The sequence below is a fragment of the Haemorhous mexicanus genome, chromosome 1 (genome assembly GCF_027477595.1).
Source record: "Haemorhous mexicanus isolate bHaeMex1 chromosome 1, bHaeMex1.pri, whole genome shotgun sequence".
NCBI classification, from domain to species: Eukaryota; Metazoa; Chordata; class Aves; order Passeriformes; family Fringillidae; genus Haemorhous; species Haemorhous mexicanus.
Window position 1 is genome coordinate 48,723,432 of NC_082341.1, and position 16,048 is coordinate 48,739,479.

The 16,048-nt window shown below is 41.4% G+C and overlaps 1 protein-coding gene across 2 annotated transcripts in view; it reads right to left on the minus strand.

Moving 5' to 3' along the window:
• ARPP21 (cAMP regulated phosphoprotein 21) overlaps positions 1 to 13,047 on the minus strand; it is a 197,305-nt gene extending 184,258 nt beyond the window's left edge. Inside the window, exon 1 of one of the 2 annotated variants that reach the window (XM_059849107.1) lies at positions 12,910 to 13,047. The gene's annotated coding sequence lies outside the window, so the exon portion shown is untranslated. The remainder of the gene's footprint in view (positions 1 to 12,909) is intronic. The other variant, XM_059849099.1, reaches the window with a different exon arrangement.
• Between the last annotated feature and the right edge of the window lie 3,001 nt (positions 13,048 to 16,048).

A 16,048-nucleotide genomic window follows, 5' to 3' on the forward strand; every position in this document is an offset into this window, starting at 1 on the left:
GATTGACAGACACATCTCACTAAAGCTGTGCTGCAGTTACAAGTGGTTTTGCAAAGAAGCAAGAAAAATGTTGGTGTTTCCCAGTCAGCTTCATATACTCCTCTTTAAGAGTAGCTTTTTTAAGGAATGAAAGAATTTTTTTTTTTAACAAAGCAACTGAACTTTGCAACTGCAGCTTGTCTTTCTCTCAACTCTTTAGTTGATTAAAAGAGAAAAATCAGAAAAAAATATTTTGACTTTCTCATCTGTTTAAAACTCTTCCTTACTGACATGCTATTCAATTTCTGAAGCATTTAAACCACAATAAAACATAGTTTTTCCCATTGAAACAACAAATACATGATTTTTTATCACCAAATTATTTTGACACCTAACTATAGCACATTTTATCATTTCACAGCCATTTTATCTCTCTTACCACACAGTGAATTTCAATATCATTTCTCATGTCAATAAGTTTCCTTAATATTAAGGAATTATCTGGCTGAAATTGCAGTTTTTCATGATATGCCCTTTCTGTTTTAACACCAGAACTCCTACTGCTATAGATAATATCTCTGTGATGAGAAGAGCTGGCACACACTGGCTCAAGCCACTCAAAGCATTTTTTGAGAGGATTTGGCATTGGTTTAGGCAATTTTCAGTGAACATTCAACATAATATAAAATGTCTAACTGAAATTCACTTTTAATTTCAAAGTTTTATTTTCCAAATAAAAATGACTTTTCATTTCAAAATGGATGCTAATGGGTAGCAAAAATAAATTTTCCTGGAGTAAAATCTAAACTAGAATTCCTTACTTGACCTCACACAGGTTTCTTCCTCTCCCACCTGAAGCTTTTGTAAATTTTTGGTCCACAAAATTATTCAAGTGATGCAATACTTGAAAAAGTAGTGGAAAAAAATAGTGGAAAAATTTTGAATTATAAATATCAACATATCTATCATTAGACTTATGAATATCAACATATCTACGTTCACTAAATTAACTCTCAATTTTTGTAAACTGAGAGTTTGTAATTTTTGTAAACATGACCCAATTTTCCCTGCCTGCTTCATGGGCCAGCACAGCCACCCCTCTTGCCAAGCAGAAGAGGATCTTCTTCGACTTAGAAACATCTTGCCTGTTTGCACTACCAAAGAGAATAAAAGCCCCAGTACTCATTTTTTTCTTGTTTGTTTCAAAGCAGATCAAACCCATTCAGATCTCCTAAACAGATGGCATTATTTTAAACCAGAACCACATGGTCCATGTGTGTCCTGTACACCATGTGGATTATTCCACAGAAGCTCTTGCTGGTGATGGACCTAGCAGTACATTGGGCCTTTGTTGTTCACTCCTTGGCACTTCCATAAATGCTCCCCCTTTGGAGTAGTAAAAGCTTTTTGTTGTGTCTATGTCAGTGGCACGTATGAAGCCCTGACATGTTTTAATGATATAAATATGGAGGAAGAGCATAGCAAAGAGAATAATTAACAAGGACATGCTCTCTCCCTGTTGCCACTGCTATAGCACATTTTATTCTAACCTAGGGGCACCTGCTAGAAAGGTTATCTGAGGCATGGGAGATCTGAAATTATGATTTTCATTATTATTTTAAGGCATTGCTTATACCCAGCATATGTTTTGGGAAGCAGATGTTTCACACTGTGGGATCCCTGCCCACCCACTGGAATATCTGACTGGAGTTCACATCAAGGCACCACCACAAACCAGGTCCTCCACGGTGACTGAGTGGGGACAGCTTCCAAAAGCTAAACTAAAGGGATGCAGTCTGTCCAAAATAATACTCTTGGTGTGTGTTTTTTGATCTCTAAGTGTGATTTGGGCTAATTGCAAATAGCAGCTTTGATGCTCCTAAAATCTGTTTTCTGTTTTTCTTTTTGTGAGTGTTCATGAAAGTTAAATAAATTCTGGGGAACTCTGTCCACTTTTGTCTCTGAATGAGCAAAGGTACTCTTGCCTGCAGGTATGAGACTGTCCTTCTTCCTTGGAAGTGGCCTGTCTCTGATTGTAGGGTGACAGTCATCTGGGCAGCAAGAACAACACTGCAACTTGAGGAATTAAATTTACCTCCCTATTTTATAACCCACTGACACAAAATGAAGAATAAAATCCTTTATGAAGCAAAAGCTTTCTGGATGAGTGTTTTGCAAGCAGAAAACACAAGGCAGAAATTGTCAGATGAATTATTTGAGTAGTTCAGCCAACGCCTTTCCCTGGCTCCATAGCTCTCTTTAGAGAAAAATGCTAAGATTAAGTTATTAAGGGTAGATTACCATTAACTTTATCAACCATGTCTGAATCATACTATCACCCGCACAGCACTAAAGTAACTCAGAGCACTGCAATCAATGGAGGTTGGTTGCTTTACACCAGCAGAGGAGTCTTCCTATGCTTCACCAACAGCTATGGAAAAAAAAAAAGCCTTAAGTGGATTTATTCATGGGTGAGGGAATGAGGGTGGAAACAGTTTCTCGGAAAATCTGAAATCCTGGCCAAGGATACAGAAGAGGATTATAATTACAGTATCCCTCTTTATGAGCTGTGCTGAGCTGAGCTTGTTAGAAAGGTGTTAACTTTCCTCTGCCAAGAGCACTTTGCAGTAATCAGTTTATGAAAAATTCAATTTGGCAGCAAACTCTTGGCAGTCTCAAATCAACTGCACCTATTATACCCCAGTCACAAGTGGATGGGCAAAGGTGGCTCAGTGCATCAGTCTCTCCTCCCCCTCCTCCGCAGCCTTGAAATTTGCTCAGCGATTCTGCAGGAGGAAAAAACAGTGTTGTGTAACTCATCTACAAAGGACACGGAGGAGGGGGAAAAAAAAGAAGTCAGAAAAAAAAAAAAAGGCATCCAGCTGCAAAGCTTCTGGCAAGAGCTTACAGGTAGAAAGTCTGTTTGTGTGGGCTTCCCAGGACAAAGAAAACAGCCTGTGCCCTGTGACTACAAATATTCACCCAGACTGGGAAAAATGTAAATGATGCTGAAGTGATAATGAGTACTCAAGTGGATTTCTTCCTGAAATGACTCACAGCTGCTGTCAAAGCTCCATCAGTTTGCTGTAGCAAGTGAGGAGAAAACTCTTAGGAATGCCACCTGAAAGCCTTTGCTGTGGAAGAGGAATGCCACCCAGCCCAGGCAGGAGCCCAGCAGCACAGAGCACTATATATATCTTCCCCATCCAGCTGGGAATAGGGCCTCCAGCTACCTCCTCTAATGAGGAACCCTACACACAAAGAAACCATTGCATTATGGTGCATTGCTGTGTGTCCTGTTGTTAGCTTCATGAGTGTTTTTCCACGAGAAGATATCGCTGGAACTGGGGGAAGTAGGCTGTAGAGGAAACAGATGGTATTTTCTCTCTAATTTTGGTGTTTGAGAACAGAATTTGCACAGTTTGTTCCTCGGTCAACCCTTACTTTCAGGATAAAAAACTGTTACCTACCAGAATATGAATGGTTTTGAAATGTGCAATAAAAAAAATTTTAAAAAGCATGCGGAGGGGGAGCTTTCATCTTAAAGAGCTACCAAATTTTGCATTCCTGAGGTCTGGTGCAATGGTTATCAATCAGATGCTTTGGGGATAGTAAAGACACTCACTAATATCAAAAGTGAACACCCTTTCTTCCTCAAGATTTCCCAACAGATCTTTAAAGTCTTGATGTTCCTTTTACTCTTAATACTCACTGTGATTACGTTGTATCTGCAGAAGTCTTCTTTATACCTAGCGTTTAATATTTTCCACTCTCCGCAGATCTCCTTTTAGCTAGGGTCCATTTCAGGTAACTGCTATCTAAAAGCTAATATCCCCATTTATATCAATACATGCCCTCAGAAGAATAGGATTTGGAGGCTCAGTCTGATACACGCTGTGCCCCAGCCTGGTAACTTACATGCCATTATCTTGTCATGGGAATCTTCAGCCTAGGAAAATGCCCCAGCTGCAATTAAATGAAATCTCCTGTTCCATCTTATATGTCCAAATGACTTCACATTGTTCTTTCCCATCTTCCCATCTGTACTGAGAAATAGGCAAGGAGCAGATGAGTGTTGTGAGGTGCATGGGCAAGCCTTGTGCAGAATGAGACTCATTTTCCTTCCTTCCTTGGTAGAACAAGCTGATTCTCATCCACCGGAGCCTTTTCAAGAAAAAATGCTGCAGAGACAGCGTGAAGTACTTTGCTGACAAAGTGACAGAAGAAGGAATTTCCATAAGATGTTTGGAAATGGTGGGTGTCATTTTGTGTATGCAGAGCAGAGGCTCTGGGCAAATCATGTTTCCTCAAGGAGGATTTGATGCCACAGCTGCAGTGGAGCAGGAACCCTTGGGTCTGCTCAGGCCATGTTCCTCTGACTCTCCCTTTTGAGCACACGTGCACATGCATCCATCTTAATTAAAAGTTGCCAAAATCCAAATTCAAAGCATTCCCCTTTTCCCACCTCTCTTCCACCAGCCACCACTCACTCTGCTGAAGGTGTAAATAGGTCAGATGTTTCCATGGCCACAGTGAACCAAATAAGCAGCTGGGGTTCAGTGTGTAATGCAGGGTTTTTAATTGTTCCAGCACTGGGGAATGTGAGGTGTGTGACACCACGCTGGCACTACCTGACTTTCTCCTCTGGCTCATTGGTGACACAACTGCTGGCACTGGCCCCTTCTCCCCCTGAAACTGTTATCTCCTGTGAGCTTAAACAGGCAGCTCCTCTCATGGGGTAGCGCTGATGAAAAGTACATTTCACACAGAAAATGTCTCTTTGAGAGTATTAATTGCTGGTTCCAGTGAGGCATTGAACCTATTCACACAAGGTGTAATTAAGCTGTGACTCACTGCCACAGGATGCTGCAGAGGCCAGTAAGAATAAAATAAGCCTGTGCCAGGACCAGACAAATTTATGAGGGATGTGTCTAACAAACAGGATGGTTGGGATGCCACACCATTCAGGAAGTCCCTCCTAAACTTCTTAATGCCTGAAGGCAAAGAGCTGTAGAAGGGAAAGGAGGGTTTGGTCCTTGCTGTTCGGCAGGATCCCAAGCTAGATGAATATGTAGTCTCCCACCTCTTCCCCATAACAAACAGAAAAATTGATATGAACTGTGGACCTGGTGGTTCTGAGTCTGACAGTGCAGAGATGCCTCTGATCACAGTTGACCATCTTGAGAAGAATACCCAGGACAGCCCTGTGCTGCGTTTGACCATTTGTCACAAGACATTTTCTGACCCCTGTGTGGTAAGTCATCCATCCAGCTGCTATGGCACAGATCAGTTTTGACTCAGTGAAAAGCACCACATCCTTTCACACATCACACAATGAGGTATTTGTCAATAAAATTGCTCATTTAAGACTTATTCATCACCCTTTCTGAGAGCCAAATCCAGAGATGTCCACTTCTGCTTAAGCTGTTCATGAAAGCAAAAGTAGACATCTCCAGATTTCATGGATATCTCTGAAAAATGAAAGCCTTCTCTGGCTGGAAGATTTTGTCCCATAATCTGCCGTTCAAAACCATCTTTGTCTCAGCTGTGATGTTCACTGAAGCCTCCTTGCAATGCAGAAGAAGGCTTTATGAGGAGGAGTCAGATTAAAACTGCCTCGGTGATCAGCCCACCTAGGGAAGTTTTATATCCATCCTGTAAAACAGGCAAACCAATCTCTTCTGCAACTTGTCAAGAATATGGTGCAAATAATGCTACAAAAGTAAAAGTAGTAATAGAAGAATTATTAATCCAAATATGCTGCATGATCCTGGAATTTCAGTTCAGGCTCTAAGAGCCTGTGGTTGAAACACTGCAGTTTCTCAGGGCCCTTCCTCATCTCCTGGGCTAGCAAAGGAAAAGAAGGGTCCATGTCGAGATCTCCTCTCTCTCCTGCAATCAAACACAGCTCAAACATCCGCAGAGGACCCCTGAGCTTTCCTGGCAGACTTCTAGTATAAGCTTAATCAGACATATCCTTCTCTAAAACCTCATTTCAGCTACGTTTCCCAACTTTCGGCAGCCAAGCTTACCAAAGGACTACGGTTGTATTTGCCTGGGTCACAATGAAACCAGTGATGGTGTCCATGCCTGTTTTCTCATCTCAGCAAGATGGGGCCTGAAACTTTTGACATTGTCTCTTGCCAATACTATCAACACAACCAACCGATGCCAACCAAAGCAACAGCTCTTGCCCCTCCACATGTTGTCTTCTCACACAACCACTGGGGCTTTAAATTCAGGGTGTTGTTGAGGCCTTGGCAAGCATTTGGGAAGGTAATGAGCAGCTCAGTTCCCTGCCCTTCTGAAGCTTACTGACTTGACATTGCTTTTATAATCCCAGTGTCTGGAAATGTGAAAAGGAAAACAGATTCTAATTTCAAGGCAAAATTCCTTAACCTTAGTTACTATGTGAGACTTTGTATTTTTTCCTGAGTCTCTCTCAGAAACCTAATAAACATACATTCCCAGCTTGAAAATATTCCTTTTTTCCTCTTCAGTATTTATTTCCTATGTGAAATGAAAATCAGTAGAGGTTTTCTTGTTTACCAACCTAAGATCTAGTGTAATATACAAGTATCACCTTGTCACAACAAATAAGTTTTACTCAGTCATTGGCATTAGCAATGTCCACACAGCCCTGGGAATAATGTCTTGTTTCAGCTCATTACTGCAGTGTCAGCAAAAAGAGAGCAGTGGGGCTGAAATCCAACCCCCAGATGTGTATGTGCTGCTTGGAGCCTGCAATGGGTGGCTGTAAAAATGTTCTTCAGAAAGTCAAAGAGGACACAGCATGGCTGGCAACTGGTGCTGCCCTCTAACTCTCTCATTTTCAAGAAATTGTAAATTTCTTTCTCATCTGTAAAGTGGGGATAACCATATAGACAACTATTCTGTAAAGCATATGAAACGTACAAATAAAAAGAGCAGCCAGCTAAAACCACTGCTGTTAGCTGGCTGTCTTCTAGGGAAACTTTTTCTCTCAAACATATTCTTATAATTAAGATAAATATGATGTTGGAACCAATCTGTGTTGTATATAATTATCACCTCCCCACATGCATATTTCCTCCACCCTTATTTTTCACCTATGTAAAACCATGTAGTCTTTTTTACCAAATAGGTTTGACCTTATTAGAGTTATCTGTAATAGAATAATTATTTGTTCATTAAAAATGCAGGGTTAAGGGAACATTGGATTAATGAGGAGAGAATGTAATGCAATACTATGGAAACTATATTGCAGGATTTAATATTGTATACTCCAGTGGCTAGAAAGTTCTGCCTTATAATTCTGTGGTGTCAATACTGTACTGAACAGCAGGTAATCCTAAAATCCAGTTAACATGGGCTTAGTGTACTGCAGAAGCACAAGAAAGAGCAAGAATCTATTCAATCACTGAGTTAATATAGTTAAGGGATGGGTTTGGGAAAAAAATGCTTTATTTTGTTTTGCAGTTCTCACTTTCCAATGCTGGTACTCACTAGGTCTATACAGCAACTGTTGGGTCTTTGCCAGATATTCTAAGTCAGATCATAGGTCACATGCCTATTCCAAAATAGTTCTCCCTCCCTGCCAAGTCCTAAGTCCCAGAAATCCTTATCACAGATGATAAAAACAGGAGATATGCAATCAGGTGCACAGGAAGGCACTGAAATGACAAATCTTCCAAAATTATAAATATATGAAAAAAACCACACAAACTATATAATTTAACTTCAGTGCTGATTTTCTAAACTCTCACTCTCTTGAACAGTCCTAGAAGACCCACTGGAGACACCAGCACCATATCTGGGAGGGGCCTCAAATGTTCTTCTGGTCCTTATTCACTAACTAATTACCAGTGGCCCACAAAAACTCATACTTTCAGCAGGGTAATCTCTGGAAACTAGAACTCAGTGGCATAAAATGGAATTTTTAGTGAGTTTATTTTTTCCTGCAGCATGGTTGTCCATTAAACATGGATAGCAGGATAGCTGACATTGCATGAAGGAAGATTCTCGAGGGGGAGAAAGCCACCAAAAATTCCCCACAGAAAGTATTTTGAAAGGCATTGTACAAGACCTTAAACATCGCAGCTAGGCAGGTAATTTCAGTACTCTCATTCCCTTGCTCCTCACTAACCCTCAGACACATACTAAGAGAAAAGAAAAGTTCAACATAAAATTTCTTATGTGTTTCTTAGGTGTTTATAAGGAAAAATAAAAGAGAGGGAACTTTGTTTCACTGGTTTCAGGGAGCTGAGGGCAAGACTGTTGAAACTAGCTCAAAATGTCAAAAATATGCTCACTGTAGTACCCCATTCCTGCTTTGTTAAAAAAAAAACCTGAGAGATGTTCCTTGAATAATCCCTTTCAGGCAGTTAAGCAATGAATAGATTTCATAATCAAATTATTTATTAATTGGCAATGCTGCTTCCAGGTAGTATTTATCTACCTAGAAAAAAACAGCATTAGGAGAGCTTACTTAATGGACAGCTGCAGGAGCAGTAATAGAGGTCTATTTTTGCTATTCAAATAAAAATGAACAAGAGAGGAAAATTTATACCAAAAAATCTGCCAACCAAACAAACAAATCCCAAACAACAAGGGGTTTTTTCCCAAAGGGGAAAAAAAAATGCTATTGTAAATAATAAGCCATAACACCTGGAAATTTCAGGGGATTTCAGGGGAGAAGTTGAGTCTGCATTCCTCTATGTATTATCATGTATCACATATAATGAGCCAATGCCTAGGGCAAACTGTCTGATTGTTCCAGTCTTAGTGGCAGCCCTGATAACAAGTGCAAGAAAAGACACTGTTTTAACCATGGGTACAGTAGTGGGGTCTCAGCTCCAGATAGCAACATTAGACAAGCTGTGAGGGAAGTTGTTTTGTAACCTTAACTATGGCAACTGAAAACCTACAGCAATACTTGGCTTGGATCTGCATCAGCTTTAGATTACACTGACTGTACGCAGCAAACACGGTTTTATTCATGCCTGGCTATTACAAATAAGAGTCCTTGCCTCTGTACCTTTTTTCCCTAAGAGAAAAGATAAAAATATTCTTTTTTATAACCCATCACTTCACTATGCAAACATTTCCTACTGTGTCAGACCAACCATTTATTATATCATTTCCCTCTGAGGTCTCACCATCATCCATCACTGGTAGTCACATGCCCTGCTCCTGCTCTGGGCCTTTGCACTGCACAGGGATCCACCATTTCAGGGGCCAGGGGCCTGGGCTGCTGCCGTTTTCCATTTTGTCATTCTTCCATCAACACTTGACCTGCCTGAAGCAGCCAGCATGTTGATAAGGATTGAGTGGGCACCTTCTTTATGAGCCTTTCCTACGACCTCCTCCTAATATAGGAGAAGCCAACCTGCCTGCATGCTTCATGAACAACTCACCTCCTTCTTTGAAGGAGAAATAGATGGAGGTTTCCTTCCCTGTGAATAATTGCGGTGCCTGCCTGCTCTCTCCTGCATGTTCACATATGGATGTCTTTAGCCTAGGGATACACAAATTTTCACCTAACCTTTCTTAATCGCTGCAGGGAAGAGATGAAGGAGTAAATAAGGATGCAGTTCCCATCATAGCAACAAGGGAGAAATGTCTGAATTTGCCAGGAAAGTACAGGGAAAAACCATAATTAGATACATCTGAGATCTAGATATAAGAATGACATCTAAATGTAATCATGATTAGTGAGAACATGTTAACATTACTCTAGTTTTCTAGTGGAGTTTTTCAATAACAAGTCAGGCAAGAACAGGACAGCAACAGACTCAGCTCCACAGGGGTATGTCCTCCTCAGACCTTCCCAAGAGATGCGTCATGTAGTCCCGCTGATGTACCCCTGCAGCCTCCAGTAAGATTGTTCATCCTTTTTCTGTATTTCCAGTAACTTCCCTTCTCTCTTTTGATTTTTAGGAGGTGAGATTTCTCAATAATACACAATTCTAGCTGTGGGCAAACCTGTCTGCATATTGCCTTTGCTCTGGAGAGTATCATCTCGTAGAAATTGTACCATTCTTCTCTTCTCAATTGCTCTGCCAAACATCCTCTCTCCCTTGCTCTTTTTCTCTAGACCTCAATGAGGAGGGAACAGGCCATCATCACATTTTTGTGATGATGTGCTAGAAGTAGAAGAGAGCATTACTTGATAAATTCACAGAAGAGCAACACTGTCAGTCTATTACCAAGGGATACCTTGCTTGCATGCTTGGCTATCATCAGCTTCACCAGCAGTGCTGTAATGACCCTAAAAAGGTCAATTTTTGAAGTATTTAGCACAGGTTCTTTACATGCTAGAAATTATATTCTCAAATGCATATATGTATGTACACTCCTAGGGCATAGGAAAAGGCAGATGTTTGGGGTAGTTGAGAAAGTAAAAGGGATTGCTTTTCTCACTACCTAGATTTGTATGCCATTAGAGTATATTCTTCTACTTCCTTAACAGAAAATTAAAATAAATCTTACCAGGTAACGTGTTTACAGAACAAGAGAGGATTCCCACAATGCTTCTAAATGTAACTGGGTTTTCTTGAAATATGTTGTGAAATTACAAGCTAAATTTCCAAGAAATTAGTAGAATGATAGGAGGGTAAGTTATGATAATGATGTACTACATAATGTAATATAGGAGCTCATAAACCCATAATGTCAGTTTCCTTTGAAAATGATACATAATTTTAATGAAAAATATATAAACAATTTCTAGAAGCAGTAATGACTTCATGACCTCCTTGGTTATAAAAGATTAATTGTAAAATTTACTTGGATATGCCCTCTAACTTTTCTCCAAGATCACCAATTTGTGTACAAAATAGGATAAACATTTTATTCTTCTCAAACTCTTGTAACGCTGAGCATTTTATCATAGTGGTTAAAAAACAAATAAAACTTTTAGTAACATGCTGTTTTGTACCCAGCACTGCTGGAGATCCACATGTCTGTTAATGCTTTCCTACCTGGATACAAGGTCTTTAGTGGGGCGACAGATCTGGCTCTCCAGTGATGCAGACTGCTGCACCTCTCCTAAGGGGCTGCTGATTTTAGTGGCAGCAAAATCCACTTTCATCTTGCCCTTAAAAACTGGCATCAAATTTGCAAATGGCTTCTCTGTGAGCTGCTTATAGAGGCCCTTTCAAAGTCAAAAATCTCCCTTTCAAAGGGAGATAGTCATGTATCTTCCCTGTGCCTTGGCACATGTCCCTTCAGCACAACACCAACCCTCGGCACTGACCCATCCCTGTGGGAGCTCCTGCTCAGGCATGGCTGAAGCACCAGCTTGAGGCGCAGCAGATTCTGCTTCACGTATCAAAATAAGAGGAATAGAAACCAGTGTCGGTGGGCGGTGGGAAATAGAGAGGGAGCTAGAGAAAGGTTTCTCTGGAAGCATGACTCAAGGCACTGTGAGATGTGTGGGATTGTCATAGTTTACATAGTGTCCTCATTGCCAAACAACCATGCCAAACCCCAGCGCAGTGCTGCCTGTGCAGAGGCCAGGAGCTGCACGACAGTAGTAGTGTTACAGTAGTAGTGTCCTCAGCCAGAGGCACTGGCCCAGGAAGGATCTCACAATCCCCTCAGACATTAGGGTTCCCGCAGCAAAAAGCCACCTCTTTGTGGCACAACCCCACAGGAAGCACTGAGAAAAGGTATTTTCTCACTTTCATGTCAAAACAATGCCTAAATTTTAATGGCTTCAATCAAAAACCTCTCCTGGAAGGAACTTAAACCTAGTCTATGCATATACACACCTGACACTTATGAAGTTGGACCTTTCTCATCAGTTCCCTATTGTACTTATTTGGCCCAGATAGCGCTTATTTATTCCACAACTCCCAAAAAAAAGTTGTTTCACAGCTACACATAGAAATAGTGAGGACTGTACTCACCCAAAACCTACCATAGTGAAGGGAGAGATTCCCACTGATTTCAGTCCCTTGCATCAATCTAACTCTCCAGGAGCATTACTTCAGGCTGACCTACTGCCCCAGGTTGTGACCAATTCAGAGCAGAAATCACTGAATGCAGAGATGAGCCCCTCTTTTATTTTTTTCTTTTTTCTTTTTTCTTTAATTTAGAAGCAGCAGCAGCAGCAGCAACAGTACTTGTTCTCCAGCACAGAGCAGACTGCCACACTGGAGCCAGAGCCTGCTTGAGTCCCTGAGCAAGCTTGCCTGGCTCCATCCCTGAGGATGCATGTAGGCAGAGCACCAGCACACACAAGTTACACTGTGGCACACAGATCCCTTCTGACCTGCCTTACAGCCCTGCCTTTTTTCACACAGTCAACAGAGAGGGGTCAAATTAAGGGAACAGGACACTAGAAGTGATCCTGTAAAACCTTACAACCCTTTCGTCTCCTCCTTCCTCTAACATTCAGGCTACATAAACACCACCTAGATATTTTGTTGTTCTTACCAAAAGATGCTATTATGGTTTAAGAAAATGAAAGAAAAAAAAAAAGAAATTATAAAAAAAGAGATGGGAGACCTTAAGATATCATGCCAGAGCAGACAGATCAGATAATTTTAGAGGACAGCAATAGCACTTCTTCACCTCCCCAGAAGTGCAGCCAGCACATTTGATTTCTTTTTCAGTATCTGTCCCATGTTTATTATTAAAACACGTCATCACTACGTAATCACCAGTGGAATTGACACTAACTTTTCACAGAAGCATTCATTTAATTGACAGTAACTTTTCACAGGAGCATTCTAAAATCAGAGAGTGCCAACTAAAATTAATGCAAACTCAAAGTACTGTGCTGTAAAGAAACTACAGCCAACAGGATAAGCAAACACAACCCGCATTTGCTCATTTCAGAGTGCTGATACTTGACTTTTAGTACTTATTTGTTTGTGTTTCCCTCCTCTAGTAGCAATGCCGCAAAACCACGGGCCTGGGGCTCTGCAGAAACCTTCTCCTTACCCCACAGCCACAGTTCATAAGTGCTGTCCAGAAACGTCCCGTCTTCCCGCTCCAGAGGAATCCCGGTGCGCTTCTTCCCGCAGCAGCCTCCCTGGGTGCTTGTCGTTCGGCTCCACGTCCTGCAGACAGCTGGGGCCAGCCTGGGGTGCCAGGGCATCGTGGCGACGGGACATGGCCCTTCCTGATATAATGGGAAGGCTTGTGCCAGCGCCGGCATCAGGCCGGGCGGGATTCCAGCACGGCGGCCGTGCCGCACCTGTTGCAGGGCGGGCACCAAGCGGGACCATCAGCTGTGCGGCTAATATTAACCAGCCGTGCCGCCAGCACCGGGGACTGCAGCGGGGACGGGAGCATGATACAGGGTCAGAGCAACTCTCAGGGAAATAGTTGTTCCCCTTTGCCTTTAGTTAATAGGAAAACAAACCAAAAAAAGCAGTGAATATCCCACCAGACAGATAACCAACACAGAAGTCCCGTTCATTACATTAGCCTGCTTTCGTCTCCAGCAGTTGTTTAGGTCCTTTCAGCAGGAAAAGGTACGTTCGTATTTATTGTCTCTGCTACCTTGGCACTGATAACCTCAGATCCTCCAACAGCCAGAGGAGTAACACCAGGCTAAGGCTCAGCTGTGCTGAGGGTGACAGTCACACGATCACTCTGCTTAGTATCACGCTTTGATTTGTGGCTACTGGGAAAGCACCATGACAGACAGTGCTGTTGCACACAGTATGAGGATAAAATAAACTATGCTGTAAGTGACTCATAAAAATAAAAAAAAAAAAAAAAACAAAAACAAAAAAAAACAACCTTCCTGCCCAGCATAACCTGCAATGATAACATAGCATGTTAACATCTTGCTTAAAATAAAACACCTACAGAAGGGGGGCCAATTTTTTTTTTTTTTGAGATGATTTTTGCAATGCTTGATTCCCTCTTCTCCCTGGATATTGCAGATGTCTCCAGGCACCAGGGGACACGATGAAGACATGCACTGCAGAAGTGGTAAGCACCAGAGGGCAGCTTAAATGCCGACGTGAGCTCCAACTACAAATTCTCTGACTGAGCTGTTTACAGCAGACCTCCCACATTCCTAGCTATAAGCTTCTCTAGTGCATCCATTTTGTGTCCATGAAATGACTATGTTCAAGATTAAATGGATGGAAAGCAAGAGCTGTAAGACCTTGCTTTCTGCAAGACCTCTCTGGAGGGAACAGGATCTGATGGTGACAGTGTCTGTGGAAAAATATGGGTGGGGAAGCTCTCATACTGGGTTGTGAAAGGTGTAAAGTCCTTCTGTTGTGTCCTGGCTAGATTGTTATTTTAAACTATATCAGGGACCAGATGGTGCCTTAAAACAAAAGGAAATAGTGATTATAAGCTAAAATTTAAAAATACACCAGAAGCATTTGAGAAACTGTAGGAGAATTAAAGGGACAAACACCAAAAGTAAATGCAGTGTGACCTTGGCTTCCAAAGAAGAGAGCTGCTGCAGTGTGAGAAAGATAGATAAAATGAAACTGGATGTTTCCACTTCAGCAAAACGTGGGAGGCTCCCTAGACAGCTCAATTAGAGAGAAAATGTGACATAGCTGAATCCCTACATTTTTCCTGCATCCTCTGAGTAACGTCTTTGGTCCCTGGAGAAAAGAAACTTGATTAATTTCCAAAGCCAACTCTCTCTTGTGATAGTAATATATAAACCTGGCCAAGATCTGGACAGGTTCCTCCTTCCCTACTAACTGTTTTTTTTCACTGCTAGCTGACTAAATCAAGATGGGCTCGCCAAATTGCAATAGCCAAATAATGTCTATTCATTCCCTGACTAATCATTCAAGTAACTCAGTTTAAACATATTTCAATTTAAGAAGAAAACCTATCTTTAAATCTTACAAAACAATTAAAAATAAAATGTACATATACATCTTTCAAATAGAATTTTTGCTAGATTTGGAAATTTTTCTTGGTATTTTACAGCCTTTCAGAGAAAAGATGTCAGGTGATGAAAGCTACATAATCCAGCCTGCTAGAGAAAGGAACATTTCTCTTAAGGAATGTGGATTCAGATACACGTCTTCCAGTCCTTATAATGCCAAACTGGAACATGGGAAGTCTGCTTTGTCTTTATCTGACACAAGCAGTTAAGTGACTATGTGCAGCCACCTATATAAACAAATTACTTATATTGGTCTTTGCTTTGTTCAGTTTCTGTCAAAGGCATTAAGCTTGCTATGGAAGAAAATTACAGCTTTCCTTAAGAGAGGAAGGTACCAGACATCTGTTTAGTGAGGAATCTTTGTGGCTGAGGCTTGTGTTGTATATCCATTTCAGGAAACGTGTGTCCTCAGCCAGAATCCTCATGACAGATAATTCAAGCCAAATGAAAGCCAAATCTAGCTGCAAAGCTTGAGTGCAGGTAGGAGACTATTTCACCTCTGAGAGCACTGGGATGAGACTGCCTCCTTCAAGCCTCTATTGCATATGGGACAACCTGCCAGCACGTACCACTAGAAGGTAAGCATATCAGAACAAAAACTTGACATGCAAAGCCATATTCTCCAAGAGAGTTATAGTGAAAACCAGAGAGACTCAGGAAACTACTTATTTCTTTCTCAGCCTCAGCTCCCAACCCTCTGCTTTTCAGTCTAGCAGCAAGCCAATCATTCCTGCAGGCCCTGTGTGTCCCCTGATGGCCACCATCCTTGGAGCTGTAATTCAAGAACCTGAGCACAGCTGGTGTCATCACTCAATATTGTGCAAGCCCTTAGAACACGAAACAAGCTGTTCAGGCGCTGGCAGGAGGCTAGTGTTGGAGCTGGATATGCCTGCATGCAATTCCCACAAGAGATTTTACCCTACTATCGAGTTTTCTCATGTATATGTTGATTTTGTTTCATATGGTGCTGTAGAATTTCTACGGAGTGTGTGGTCTCCCATGATGTTGTTGACCTAGCTTGCTATGATTATCAGAAGAATCAAAATTACAATAATGAAAAGAACAGCATTTTTTTAGTCCAACCCCTCTACCCATGTTTTTGAATGTACTCCCAAGGATATTAGAGGACAAAAATAGATACAATCAGATCCACAAGAGTTGGGTGCTCAAAAGAAACACTTGGCTTCTGCCTTGTTGTGGAAATGC